This window comes from Canis aureus, chromosome 25 (genome assembly GCF_053574225.1).
Source record: "Canis aureus isolate CA01 chromosome 25, VMU_Caureus_v.1.0, whole genome shotgun sequence".
In the NCBI taxonomy this organism is placed as follows: Eukaryota; Metazoa; Chordata; class Mammalia; order Carnivora; family Canidae; genus Canis; species Canis aureus.
Window position 1 is genome coordinate 19,375,961 of NC_135635.1, and position 13,502 is coordinate 19,389,462.

General features: G+C 39.7%; 1 long non-coding RNA gene across 6 annotated transcripts in view; it reads right to left on the reverse strand.

Moving 5' to 3' along the window:
- The window catches only part of LOC144297041 (uncharacterized), a 99,257-nt gene that overhangs the window by 26,522 nt on the left and 59,233 nt on the right, over nucleotides 1-13,502 (reverse strand). For 4 of the 6 annotated variants that reach the window (XR_013364079.1, XR_013364078.1, XR_013364081.1 and 1 more), the window contains one exon: nucleotides 3,095-3,213. This is a non-coding gene — a long non-coding RNA (uncharacterized LOC144297041). Of the gene's footprint in view, nucleotides 1-3,094; nucleotides 3,214-12,337; nucleotides 12,697-13,502 lie in introns of those variants that run through there. The other 2 variants (XR_013364084.1, XR_013364085.1) reach the window with 2 other exon arrangements.

A 13,502-nucleotide genomic window follows, 5' to 3' on the forward strand; every position in this document is an offset into this window, starting at 1 on the left:
TTCTCCATACCCCTCCTCTAGCATAAAGTTAAGTTTCCTACTTTGCTTTGAAAAATAGACAAGGAAACTCCATCTCTGGCCTCTGAGGCTTATTATTCTATCTTCAGATGTGTGGTTTGTAACATAAAAAAGTATGTAAGCCAGTCTACACCTAATATTTTAATAGCTAGATGACCAGTTGAAACTTTAAATGTCTAACACTCTTCTCCCTGCCTTTTAGCAAACTCTCTATATAGTTCTAATGGGCTCTTAAAATATGAGGTAACCACCAGAAATAGCTGCTTTATTTAAAAAAGCTCACTGTTAAGGTGCTTTTGCTAATCTGACATCAGGGAAAACGCAAGTTCAAATTTCATGCTTTGGAAAGCAATAAAAATCACCACCTGGAAATCCAGAGGCACAGGCGAATTGATATTCAAAGCAGGTGTGTCAGCCTCATAGAAACAGGGAAGAAGTCGTTCAGTGGTTCTGGAAGGAAGGTTAGGGTCCCAGCAGGGCAGCAACTTCCTGGAGGGCCGTTGCTGTGGGAGTTCTAGCTGGGCATGTCATAGGTATCCACTGTCTAGCAAAGAAAAATCCTGTAGATGTGCCTGGGACAGGGATCGGTGAGTTAAACTGACCGGTTCAAACCATCGAGTTCAAATAAAAGAACTGCAAACTACAGACCCCACATGTTTATGAGCTCAAATACTAGAGGGCATTTCTATAAATCTTTTCCATTTTTGTTTCTTCTTTTTCGTCTTGGCTCAGGGCTGGATCATGAAAAAGAAATGCTATACACTGCCAGAAAGAATATTTGCAGAGCTTTCAGCTCCATCTTGGTTAAGTCCTCTGGTTCAATCACTGGAATAATTTCTGGACTTCCAATTGTTTAATATTTACTGACCACTAACACTATTCTGAAAAAGCAAAACAACAAAACCAGAGCATTTGATGTAGTCATTAGTTAGGAACGCAAAAGAGGTATGAAGAGACAGGGTAAGGAACGTGAACTTACTAATTCTCTAAGCTTCTGTTGAGTACCTATTGTGGCAGGCTGCATTAGCATTTCTAGTTTTTTACTCTATTTTGTTCCCAAAGACTTACAAAATTCTGGAGACAGCAAACAAGAAAGTGAGGAGTGGAAGATTAGATATTAAAATTGTTGAACTCGGTTGGGGAAAAGCATGTACTATAGGGCCTTTCAATGAGAAGCAAGATCGCATCTGTCCCCAATCTGTCCTACCCTGCTAGGAGTCCTGAGTAAGGTATCTAGGCATTATATTTTAAAAAATGTAAACATTCGTCTGGAACTCAGGAATGCTGGAGGATTCATTCTATCAAGGTCAGCAGACACTCAGTGTGCATGCCTGTTCACCAGACTTCCAAGCTCTTGGCAATTATTAATAATCAATTGATTATTACACAATTGATAAATTATTGAACACTACATCTGAAACTAATGATGTACTATATGTTGGCTAATGGAATTTAAAGAAAAAATGGAAAAAAAAAACAATCATGGAGTTATTTCCTATTGAGATTTTCACATTTTTCTATAAATGATGTTGCAAAAAGCCACCAAAGTTTGAAGCTAAAGCACATGAACTTTAGAGCCAAACAATCGAGGTTCAAATGTTGCACCTGAGGTGTTATCTGGGAAAACCAATATTTCTCCATATCTCGATTTCATAATAAGTAAATTGCATATAGCAAGGCCATCTATTTTGTAGGATTGTTGTGAGAAGAAAATCACATAATGTGTGTAAATTGCACAGAAAAGACTCTTGCACATACAAAGAGCTAAATGATGGGTGGCCATTTCTATTACTCCCCATCTATGAGATGTTCTAGATGTTCCATTTGGCCGCCCCTGCATTAGGACACCATTATCAGAGATGTCTGAACTGAAAAGAGTTCAAGAGTGAAAACACTTCGTCTACCGCTACGCAGCTCCCCTTGCCCCAGCCCCATCACATCCTGTAGACCAGGAAACATGTTCAGAGAGGTTAAGTGATTTGTTCAGAGTTAGTAGCAGAGTCAGTATGAGAACTGGGTCATCTCAGTTCCCAATACAGTGCAATTTCCACTAAACTAAGCTGAGGTAAACAACTTTATCTTGGGTGGGGTGTGGAGTTTGATAAAAGCTGATCAAACCTGGGTAGAGGGCTCTGTGCAGCCTATCATGTAAAATCACAACCAAGGTCCGCAGAAGGGTAAGGCCAGTCAGGACCATCCTTATAGCCTCCCAGCAGCACTACCATTTCTTTTGGCACTTTATAACTGGAAGGACTGGAAGAAAAGTTGAAAGTTGAAGCATGGCAGATATCTGTTTCCTACACTTTTAACTTCTCTTTTGCAGAGGAATCTGTGGGGTGAGACACTCAGAAATCCCTTATTCACAGAAATTGTACCAAAGGATTTAACGCTTTTGCCTCTGCAGATGATAATTAATGTTCTAGCAGGGGCTAGATTCTATCATGAGTATTAATTTAACTCTTCTGTGGACATGGGATCTCTTTCCAATGCGACTTTGCACAACGCAAAAGAACCTTTCCACCCTTAACACACACACACACACACACACACACACACACATACATTCATCCCCTAGCAAGGACTAGCATGACTTTCCTTGTGACAGACCTGTTAGGTAGATAAAGATTAAGCTCCCTTTGGCAGTGAGAAAACTGGAATTTAGACAAGTTTTGAGGATTTCTGAGGATCAGAAGAGCAGCACAAGGACTCCTACCCAATCTTTGATCTGCAAATGCCTTGTTTTTGAGCAATGATGAGTGTGTGTGCCATTCTGGTATGGGTGTCCAGTGTCAGTGTTCATAGCTGCTACTCAGCGCCAAGGCAAGGCAGTTGATGCCAAAGACTCTTCTATATTTTTTTTTCTCCCCAAAGAAGAGAGCTCAAGAAAAACTCATTTTTGACAAGTGATTTAAAACAGATAACATATACTTTCCTTTCTCAACTCCAGGTTGGTGTGGTGTTACTCTCGGCCTCCGTGCTCAGATCTGAGCACTCTCGGGAGAGGCAAAGTGTTGACATTCAGTTCTGTGTTTCTAAGTATTAACACACATGGTGGGGAGCCTTTACAATTACTCACTCATGCTGAGGTCGTGGGCGGCCCATTCGAGTGGTTCTCTCCCCGATGCCCCATCAAGCTGCCATGAGCCAGCATGGATATTGTTGTCATGCTGGCAGGAAACCTGGCCCATTGGAACCCTTACAGGAGAGTGAAAAATGTAAAGATGAGCAAATAAAATGGGAATGCAAATGGCTCTTTAGAAATGTTCTTAATTGCACAAAGAGAGCTAAATGAAACTCAACCCCTCCAACTCTGAGTTGATTGTTTGAAGCGAGGGCATCGAGTGGCCACATGCTCCCCTCTTCCATCTCTTCATTCTCCCCTTTCCCTCAAACCTCACACATAGGAGGGAAACCCCCCGCAATTTCTGTATGACCTGAAGGAATGAATCCTGTCAAGTTAGTTGCATTTTCCTAATACGGAGTTGTTATAATAAGTTTAAGAGGCCACCAGAGCCCTTTGAGTTAGGAACAAATCGCAAATCATCATAACACTACACCTATTCCTGTTTTATGACAGTAATAAATCAAAAGCAGCCTCACAGTGCGAAAACTAGCTACAGCAGTCACAAGTGCCAGGTTCTTGGAGATGCCAATGCTCAAACGGCTTTAGCTTTGCAGTGTATGTTTTGGCTCCTGGAGGCTCAATTTTTCAATTAAGGATTAAAAAAAATGTGTGTGTGTGTGTGTGTGTGTGTGTGTGTGTGTGTAAAAGAGAGAGAGAACAGCTTCAGGTAAATTTGCCAGGGCAGACAATGAGGCACTTGTTCTTTATGAATTTTATTTATTTATCTTAGCTTCACTTTTTTGTTCATTTGACTTTTGAAAGGGGTATTGGATATGGAGTCAAGCCAGAGTGTGTACACAAAATTTAATGACTGTAAATGAAATGTAAGTCTCCAGAAGATGCTACATGGTTTGGTACCATCAGGGGCTTTTTAAAAGCCTGCTCAGATTTCACCTACAAGCCATGCTTCCCAGGTATTAGAACTCCCAGTGGCTTTGCAAAACATTTCCTGCATGATTCTAGGCACTTAGCGTCACTTCAGAAGAGACTTGGTGCATACCCATCACGTTAAGCTGCTCTTTCCTAGTAGCAATTGCATTTTTTTTTCCAATGCCACCACCATTATCTATGAATCTGAGCATCCTATTTCAGCTTTATGCTTGCTTCTCAAAATAATGTATCTGCTACTACTGATCAGTGAAAAAGCAACAGAGCTAAGGTTTTGAAACAATGAAATTGCTCTTATAGTCAAGAGCATGTCTAGGTACCCTTTCTTTGAGTTCATACTAACAAATCTCTTGAAAATAAAATGACCTGACTTCTTTTAAAGAAAATTATTTTACAGCTATTTCACAGCTTCAATTTAGAGACCACTGAAAAAAAAATTTATTAAACATATAACCAGGGGTGCCTGGGTGGCTCAGTGGTTAAGCGGCTGCCTTCTGCTCAGGTCATGATCCCAGGGTTCTGGGATCTAGCCACACACTGCCCCAGGCTCTGAGGGGGAATCTGCTTCTACCTCTCCCTTTGCCACTCCCCCTGCTTGTGCTCTCTCTTTCTCTCTCCCTCTCTCTCTCTCTGTCAAATAAATAATTAAAATCTTTAAAATAAAAAATATATTTTACTGAATATAGATCCTATCAGATTAGCCTCACTGTGGTGTCCCTGACCAAAACCCAAGCCTCATCTTCAGTGGCTGCTTCCTCTACATACTCACATCCATGGTAGTAGTCCATTTCTTCCTTCACGGTGTCTTAACATCACCCACTTTCTGTGTTTAGTGGTCCAGGCCCTTACCCATTCAGGGCAGTATTTTCACAGCCACCTTACTGACTCCCTTCTGTCTTTCCTAACCCACTAATCCCTTAGGCATGGTGACATCAGATTAATCTTTCGAAGTCTCCATTTTTACCCTCTTACTTCTCTAATGATTTAAGAAGCTCCAGTGACTACCGATTGCCTGCCACGTAGAAGAATCCCAACCCTTACGCAGCACAGCTGTATGAGTCAAAAATTAACCATCCCAGGAGCACTCACAGACAGAGCCACAAGCACAGACACGCCTCAGAGAGGTTACATCCTCCTGGGCTCATTGTGATGAAGGGCTGGTCTTTGATGTGTTTTTAGATACATTATATTTATTAGACTTCCCACTTGGTCCTGGAAAATTGATTCATTCTAATAACCACCCAAAGTTATAAACTAGGGCACAGTTTATTCATCTGCCGTAGGCCAACCACCAGCAGGCCTGGGAACCGGACTGGTCAGATGTGAACCAGGCACTCCCTTCCTGGTGAGTTGCTCCCCTCGGAGACGAGACTGTTTATCAGCGGGTGTGTGGGGAGCGCAGATCGGAAAAAGGAAATTGATTGTTGCCTGAAGGAAATGTGCGTCACACTCATACAACCCAACGTTGACCTACTCCACCCAAGGGATAGCTCAAGCTAAGAAGGAAATAGGACTATCCTTATCATCTAAATCAAAACACCAATCTTCCCGGAGAGTGATGGATAAAAAAGGATGGAGTTTTTTTAAATTGTTGTTATTTATTTGTTTTAGTTTTCTATACTAAGATAGAGAAAAAGAAAACACTTCTTGGTTTTTGGATTTTGTGTGGTGGTGATGTCTCTTTAAGACGTGTTGTTACATATAGCCTTCCTTTCATTTTAGGTTCTCTTCCTAATTAGGTAAAGTTTATAAATGAGCTATTCCTAAATTCCAACGCAGTATAAAATAAAATTACACAAATTCCAGACATTGTTGAATTTAGTTAGTTCATTGTGCCCATTTCATGGGGTCTGGTATCTCAACCTTGACTCGAAACATTGGTATTTATCTGATCTTCACCCATCTATCCCTATCATATCATAAAATGGCCCTCAAATTCACTTCTCCATCATATACACTTCACCTTGCTAATAAAACCCTACCAAAATTCTACCTCCTCTGCATTCGTTAATTCAACAATTTTTCTTTCAGAGCTTTCCTCTTTGCCAGACACAAAGGCCTTTTCCACCTGGAATAAAGGTGTCAGACTATTATACAAATAACATGGAATGATTTGCTAAGGGCTGTCATAAGAGGTAGTCACTACATGTGGAAGAAATGCCAAGAAGGACATGATTCACTTTATCCTGAAGAGTCACTCTATGCTCACAGAAGAGGTGATACCTACATGTGACCTGCAAGGATATGGTAGGAAGAATAATGCCTTCCAAAGAGAACTATACCGGGATCCCTGGGTGGCTCAGCGGTTTGGCACCTGCTTTTGGCCCAGGGTGCTATCCTGGAGTCCCGGGATCCAGTCCCGCATCGGGCTCCCTGCATGGAGCCTGCTTCTCCCTCTTCCTGTGTCTCTGCCTCTCTCTCTGTCTATCATAAATAAATAAATAAATCTTTAAAAACAAAACAAAACAAAGAGAACTATACCTTATACTCGGAACCTGTGAATAGGTTATGCTACACGGAAATAAAGTAAGAATGAAGATGAAATTAGGATTGGTAATTCAGCTGATCCTGAGATGGGGAGAAAGTCTTGGATTATGAGTGGGCCCAGTGTCATCATAAGGGTTCTTAAGAGTGGGAGAAGAGGGATCCCTGGGTGGCGCAGCGGTTTGGCGCCTGCCTTTGGCCCAGGGCGCGATCCTGGAGACCCGGGATCGAATCCCACGTCGAGCTCCCGGTGCATGGAGCCTGCTTCTCCCTCTGCCTATGTCTCTGCCTCTCTTTCTCTCTGTGTGACTATCATAAATAAATTTAAAAAAAAAATGAGTGGGAGAAGAAAAAGAGTCCATATCAGAACAATGAGATATAAGACTCATACTGCTGAATTCATGAATGGAGGGGGAAGAGGAGACAACCAAAGTCGGAAGCCTCTACAAGCTGGAAAAGGCAAGGAAACAGATCCTCTCCTCCAGAAGAGGACACTGTTCTGATTTTTAACTGATACCTTGATTTTTAGTCCAGAGAAACCCACTTGGGACTTCCAATTTCTAGAACAATAAAATAAGTTTGTATAGTGTTAATTGACTACGTTTACAGTCATTGTTTTACAGCAGCAGTAGAAAATTGACAAAGAGTAAGCAGCATTTTGCTTGAGGAAGGGGTAATGAGAGGCTTGCAGTCAAGGAACATTACGTTTAGTTGAGTACTTGTCATGGAGAGGCACTCTGTCAAGTGCTTTTCATGCATCATGCCACAAGAGAAGAGGGACTTTTGTATAGTAAACGATGATTAGATAAACTATCAATAAAGGCTTTTAGTGATAGAGACTAGGAAGGTTGCTTTGGGATCAGCTGAGCAACAGTACCAACAAGAAGGTTGTTACAGATAAATTGAAGAGATTGTGTTTGTCAAATTCTGGGAAACCAAGCACTGGGATATAGTGAACGGATGCCATGAAATCACTCCCCTAGCCTACAATTCCAACTGCCATGCTGACATTTACACCAGGAGGTTCTGCAACACCTCATGGTTACTAGCTTTTAGATTAAACTCATTCCAAGCCTCCTGAAGAATCTAGTAGTTCTTCACAGCTCCCTGTTCATGGCATTGTATATTGCTCATCACTTGAGCTTGAAATTTCCAAACCTTTGTCTCCCCATACTCCCACACTCAACCAATATCATGTCAGAAAGCCTTCATCACCATGATTTTCTAATAACTTCCTCCTCTTTTGCTTTCCTGATGTCATTCCTATATGGGCTATTTTATTTTATTTTTTTTATATGGGCTATTTTAACCTCGAAGTATTATTTGTGCTCTTTTCTTAATAAGTCATAAATTTCTCTTCCCCATCATCATATCTCCTTTATAAAGTTTCCTTGCTCTTTTCCTTCCCTGAACTCCTACAACACGAATTGTTCTTCAAAGCACTTAAAACTTCCTGAGAGAAAGTCTCTACTCATGTTTCCCCATGTCCCCTCTTACTCACTCCTTAACGCAACACTGCTGACCTCACTGCTGTTGGCTATTCTATTGAAATGGTTCTCCCTGAAGTCACAAGTGACCTTCTATTTACCAAATTTCAGGATCTATTTTGAGCCTCCCTCAACTTGACCTCTCTGTGACATTGACATCACTGACAACTCTTTTATTTCTTCCTTGGACCCTGAACGATCCTATTTCCAGTTCCCCCCCCCCCCTTTTTTTTTAAGATTTTATTTATTTATTCATGAGAGACACAGAGAAAGAGAGAGAGGCAGAGACACAAGCAGAGGGAGAAGCAGGCTCCATGCAGGGAGCCTGACGTGGGATTCGATCCCGGGTCTCCGGGATCATGCCCTGGACTGAAGGCAGTGCTAAAACACTGAGCCACTGCGGCTGCCCTCCAGTTTCCCTTTTAATTGTTTCACTAGCTTCTTTAAATCTCCTCTTGCTTCTGTCCAGCTCTGTCCCACTAAGGCTGTAGCTTCCTACAGTCGGGATCCAAGTCCTCATAACTTTTCACCACATACTATACCTCTCTTCTCTAGGTATTGGATATAAATGTCATTTGGAAAATGGAAAGGAACAGTAGGACTTCTTAATTCTGATAATTTGAATTCTAAGTAATTTTTTTAGTATTTACTCTATGTTTAGTAGCATGCTGAACAGAGAAGAGAGTTCGAAAGCAATGAAAGTAGAGTTTCTATCTTCTGAAAATTGAGAGTCAGTTGAGAAGGGGCAGCATATACACATAAGCATTTTGAAAAGCAATCCGAGGCAGCATTCATTCACTCATCAACTGACAGTGACCCCTCTACGACACCAGCTGAGTGTGGTTACTAACTAAATGGCAATAGAGGAATGGCTCTTCTTTCATGCATAGAAAGAGGACAAACTCTAAGCTTTTCCCTCTCTGTCCTTGAATCAAGGCACACAGAGGAAATTCTCTGAAGAAAATACCATTTCCCAAGTTGTATCCCACCTTAGATGTTGCCTCCTTTTTGCAGTTTTCACAGTTCCTCACCTGCAATAGATATAACTTAAATTAAGTCTATTTTTCTGATTTATTAAAATATTTTAGGGGCACCTGGGTGGCTCAGTGGTTGAGTGTCTGATTTTGGCTCAGGTAGTGATCCTGGGATCCTGTGATTGAGTCCTGTATTGGGCTCCCCACGGGGAGCCTGCTTCTCCCTCTATGTCTCTGCCTCTCTGTGTCTCTCATGAATAAATACATAAATATATTTTTAAAAATCATCCTTATATTGGAAGAAAAAAGGAAGGGAAACCTATCTGAGGAATTATAGCAGGGAAAATATTGCCCAGGTAAATTAGAATGGGACCTTTAAGATTGTCCAAGCTCTTTTTGGTGAATTATTTGTTCACTCATCTGCAACTACAAGTCAAACACCTGCATTTCTAGCCATTTCTTCCTCTAGTAAGATCTCATCAAGTACCTTATCAGATAACCAATTTTAAACATTGGTATTTATAATAGATGTAGACTGTACATCTCTGGTATATAGCCACTCCTGGCAGACAATACGCCAGTAACAAAACATTTTGGTTTCTGGCCTAAATGAGAATCAGATTAACTCAGGAAAATCATGATGAAAATTTCCCTTTCTGGTCCATTAGGCTGTAGTTTCAAATGGTCTGGAAAATTTGGAGTGACATTCTTTAAACCTGATTCTCCATCTGGAAATTTCAAGCCCACATTTTGTACTATTCTTTCCAATAAGAAAGTTTTTGTTTTTACACAAAACAATAATTATTCTATTATATAAATCTTGGGCAGAAGGCAAGGAAGTAAGTCTTCTATACACTGATGCCTCTCCTAAATCTTGGTATGAGAACTATCAAAAACTATTATATACAGCAGATATCACCCTAGTAATAGATGTAATCACTGAAGCTTTGTGGATTAAACTGAAAGAGAAATTTTGAACTGCAAATACTTTAAAAATAGCTTGCCCAATACACTAAACTGGAAAAAAATAGTTTTCCTCATGAGATATTTATTTTGATTCTTAGTCCAGTCAAAAAATAGCATGAAGTAAACTTTTGCCCTGTTTCAAAGTCCTATTCTCTGCTAAAAATTCACTTCGTTTGAGAATCTACAGGTTCATTCAACTTGATCTTTACCACATCTCTCTAGGCACAAAAACAGGACTAGATATTAACTCTCAAAATGAAGACAAAACTAGGCTATAATATTTTCAAGATTATGTCAAAAATAGTATAGAAACAGACTCAGACATATATGGCTGTCTGATTTATGACAAAGGTGAGACCATACCACAGAAAGAAAAGGATGTTTTGTTTTGTTTTTGTTTTTTTAATAAATGCTAGTTAATTGGATAGCTGTAAGGGAACAATGCATTTTGATTCTTATCTCAGTCTTTTCAAAAATACAGGTTCCAAATGAATTATTATTTTTTATAAAAAATAATATAGGGATCCCTGGGTGGCGCAGCAGTTTGGCGCCTGCCTTGGCCCAGGGCGCCATCCTGGAGACCCGGGATCGAATCCCACGTCGGTCTCCCTGCATGGAGCCTGCTTCTCCCTCTGCTTGTGTCTCTGCCTCTCTCTCTCTCTCTCATTGTGACAATCATGAATAAATAAATAAAATCTTTAAAAAAAAAGATAATATAATAAAGATATTAGAAAAAAGACATAACTATATATCTTCATGCTCTTGGGTAGGCAAGACTATTTTAGTAGACACAGAAAAGATTAAATATAAAGAAACCTTGATAAATTGACTATTACAATTAAAAAGTTTTATTTTTCAAAAGACATAATTGAAGGATAAATAAGTAGTTCACAGAGGGGAAGAACATATTCATAATGCATATATTCAATAAGATTCATATCTAGAAACATAAAAATCTATACATCATAATAAGACCGACAACCCAAAAGGAAAATAGGAAAGACTTGAGCAGCCATGCCACAGAATAAGATACCCAAGTGGCCAATAAGAATTTGAAAAGTACTGAACTTCATTTAGTGTAATACATTGCAAACATGGCTCACTTCTTCCACTCATGTCTCTACTCCCTTTGCCATGTAACTTTGTAGTACTGACTGACTCTGAATCCAAGCAAGGCTGTATGACTCACTTTGACCAATGGAATATTAGCAAATGTCATGCAAACAAAGTTTTGAAAAGCACTTGCACAATTGGGCTTGTTTGCTTTTGCACCTGTGCCATATCCATGAGAATCTTGGGGCTAGCCTGCTGGATGGAGACTGAGAGATGTGTAGAAGAGAGATGAGTAACCCCCGTTGCTCCAGCTGCAGCCGGCCTAAATCAGATGATAGTCAGCTGACACCCACAGGTATGTGAACAATCCCAGCCAAGGACAGCAGACCTGCCAAACCAGCCCCCAGCTGACTTTCTACTCTGGGTCAACACATGCTTACTGTGAAATGTCACTGACATTTTGTGGTTGCTTGCTATGTTGCACTATTGTGGCAATAGATAAATTATACAATTAGTCATAAGAAAGATGCAAATAAAAACTCAATGCAATACAGCTATATACACATCAAGATATCTGAAATGAAAAAGGAGGATCCCAAGTGTTAGCAAGAATTTATAGCAATCAAAACTTTCATTCATTGTTGGTGAGAGTGCAACTTGGTTCAGTCACTTTGGAAAACTGTTTGCAATATCTTTTATGGTTGAAACTATGCAAACCCTATGGTTCCACTCCTAGGTATATACCAGAAGGAAATGTGTATGCCTGTTCATCAAGTGACATGTACAGAAATGTTTATAATGGAACTGTTTGTAGTAATCAAAAAATTAGAAGCTACACAAATGTCCATCAAGTGTGGAATGAATAAATAAGTTGTGGTATAGTCACACAATGAAATACTATTCAGCAATGGGAATGAATGATCACACCTACATTTCACGATATGGATAAAAATCACAAACATAATATTGAACAAAAGAAGACTGTAGGAGACTATTCATTGTGTCAACCCATTTGTCTTGTAAAGTAAAACAATAAAAGGTAACAAATGCAATTGGGAATCAGGAAAGTGGTTATTCATAAGTGGGGAAAGCTATTGGAAGAAAGAGTAGGGGCATTTTGGAGTGCTGGAAATAGTCTATCTTATGTAGCTACTGGTTATGCTGCTGTGCTATTTGTAAAAAATTATGGAACCATAAACATGACATATATACACCTCTGTGTAGTACACCTCAATAAAAAGGTAAAAAAAATCATAGGTTTGCACCAAAGAGGGGGAGTACAAACTGGACATCAGATATATTAGATAGAAATTCTCCTAGAGTTTAGTTGCATTTGACAGAAAAGCCAAAATGGCATTAGCATAACCACAGTAGTTTATTTCTTTTTCACAGAAATGAATTTCAATGGGAGGTAGTCCAAAATTAGCATGATTGGCTCCATAAATCAGAGTCTTTTCTCTTCCCATATCACTATTTCCGGATTTCAGGGTCCTAGATGGCTATTTGAGTTCAAGCACTGTAACCAGCAAGGTCCATGAAGGATCCATAAACAAAGATCCATCCTCTTCTTTATGGAAACTTCTAAAGAGTGCACATAATATTTCTGCTTACATCTCATTGGCCAGAATTGAAATGCAAGATCATCTCTATCAGCAAAGAAGACTGGGAAGTGTAGTCTCTATTCCAGGTGATGCATGCCCAACTGCAAATGGAAAGTGTTTTTTAATAAAAGAGTACAGAGTGAATATTGAGAGTCAACTGGGAAGCTTTGATATACTCTTCCACAGAAATCCTTTAATGGCTGTCTCTTTCTTTAGCTCTATGTATAATAGGAACTAGTTTTCCTTCCTGGGCAACAGTTGACAAATATTTTTTGTGAAGGACCAGGTGGTAAATATTTTAGGTATTGCCAACCCAATAGTTAAACTGCAGCTATTCAATTTGGCTATGGTAGCACAAAAGCAGCTATATACAATTTGTAACTGAATGAGTATGATTGTTTCAATAAAACTTTATTTCCAAAATATGGCAATGGACCACATCTGTCCCATGCATCATAGTTTGTTGACTTTTGTTCTAGGTGCTCCGGAAATCCAGTAAGCCCCATGAAGACAGAGACAACATTTGACTTATTCTCTACTGTGTCGCCAGGCCTTGGCATATAGTCATGGATAAAAATATATTGTTTAGGGGTGCTTGAGTGGCTCAGTTTGTTAAGTGTATGCCTTTGGCTCAGATCTTGATCTTGGAGTCATGGGATGGAGCCCCAAATGGGGCTCCCTGCTCAGCAGGGAGTCTGCTTCTTCTTTTCCTTCTGTCTCTGTCCCCCATTCATGCTTGCTCTCTCGCTCTCTCAAATAAAGAAAATCTTTAAAAATGTATTGATTTTAAAAATATGAGTATTTAAATGTAGCTTCTTCAAGATATTACAGTTTTTTGCACTGAAGTTTATTCAAAGAAAGAAAAGGAGTTGAGTTAAAATTCACCAAGAGATGGTACAATGTTCAA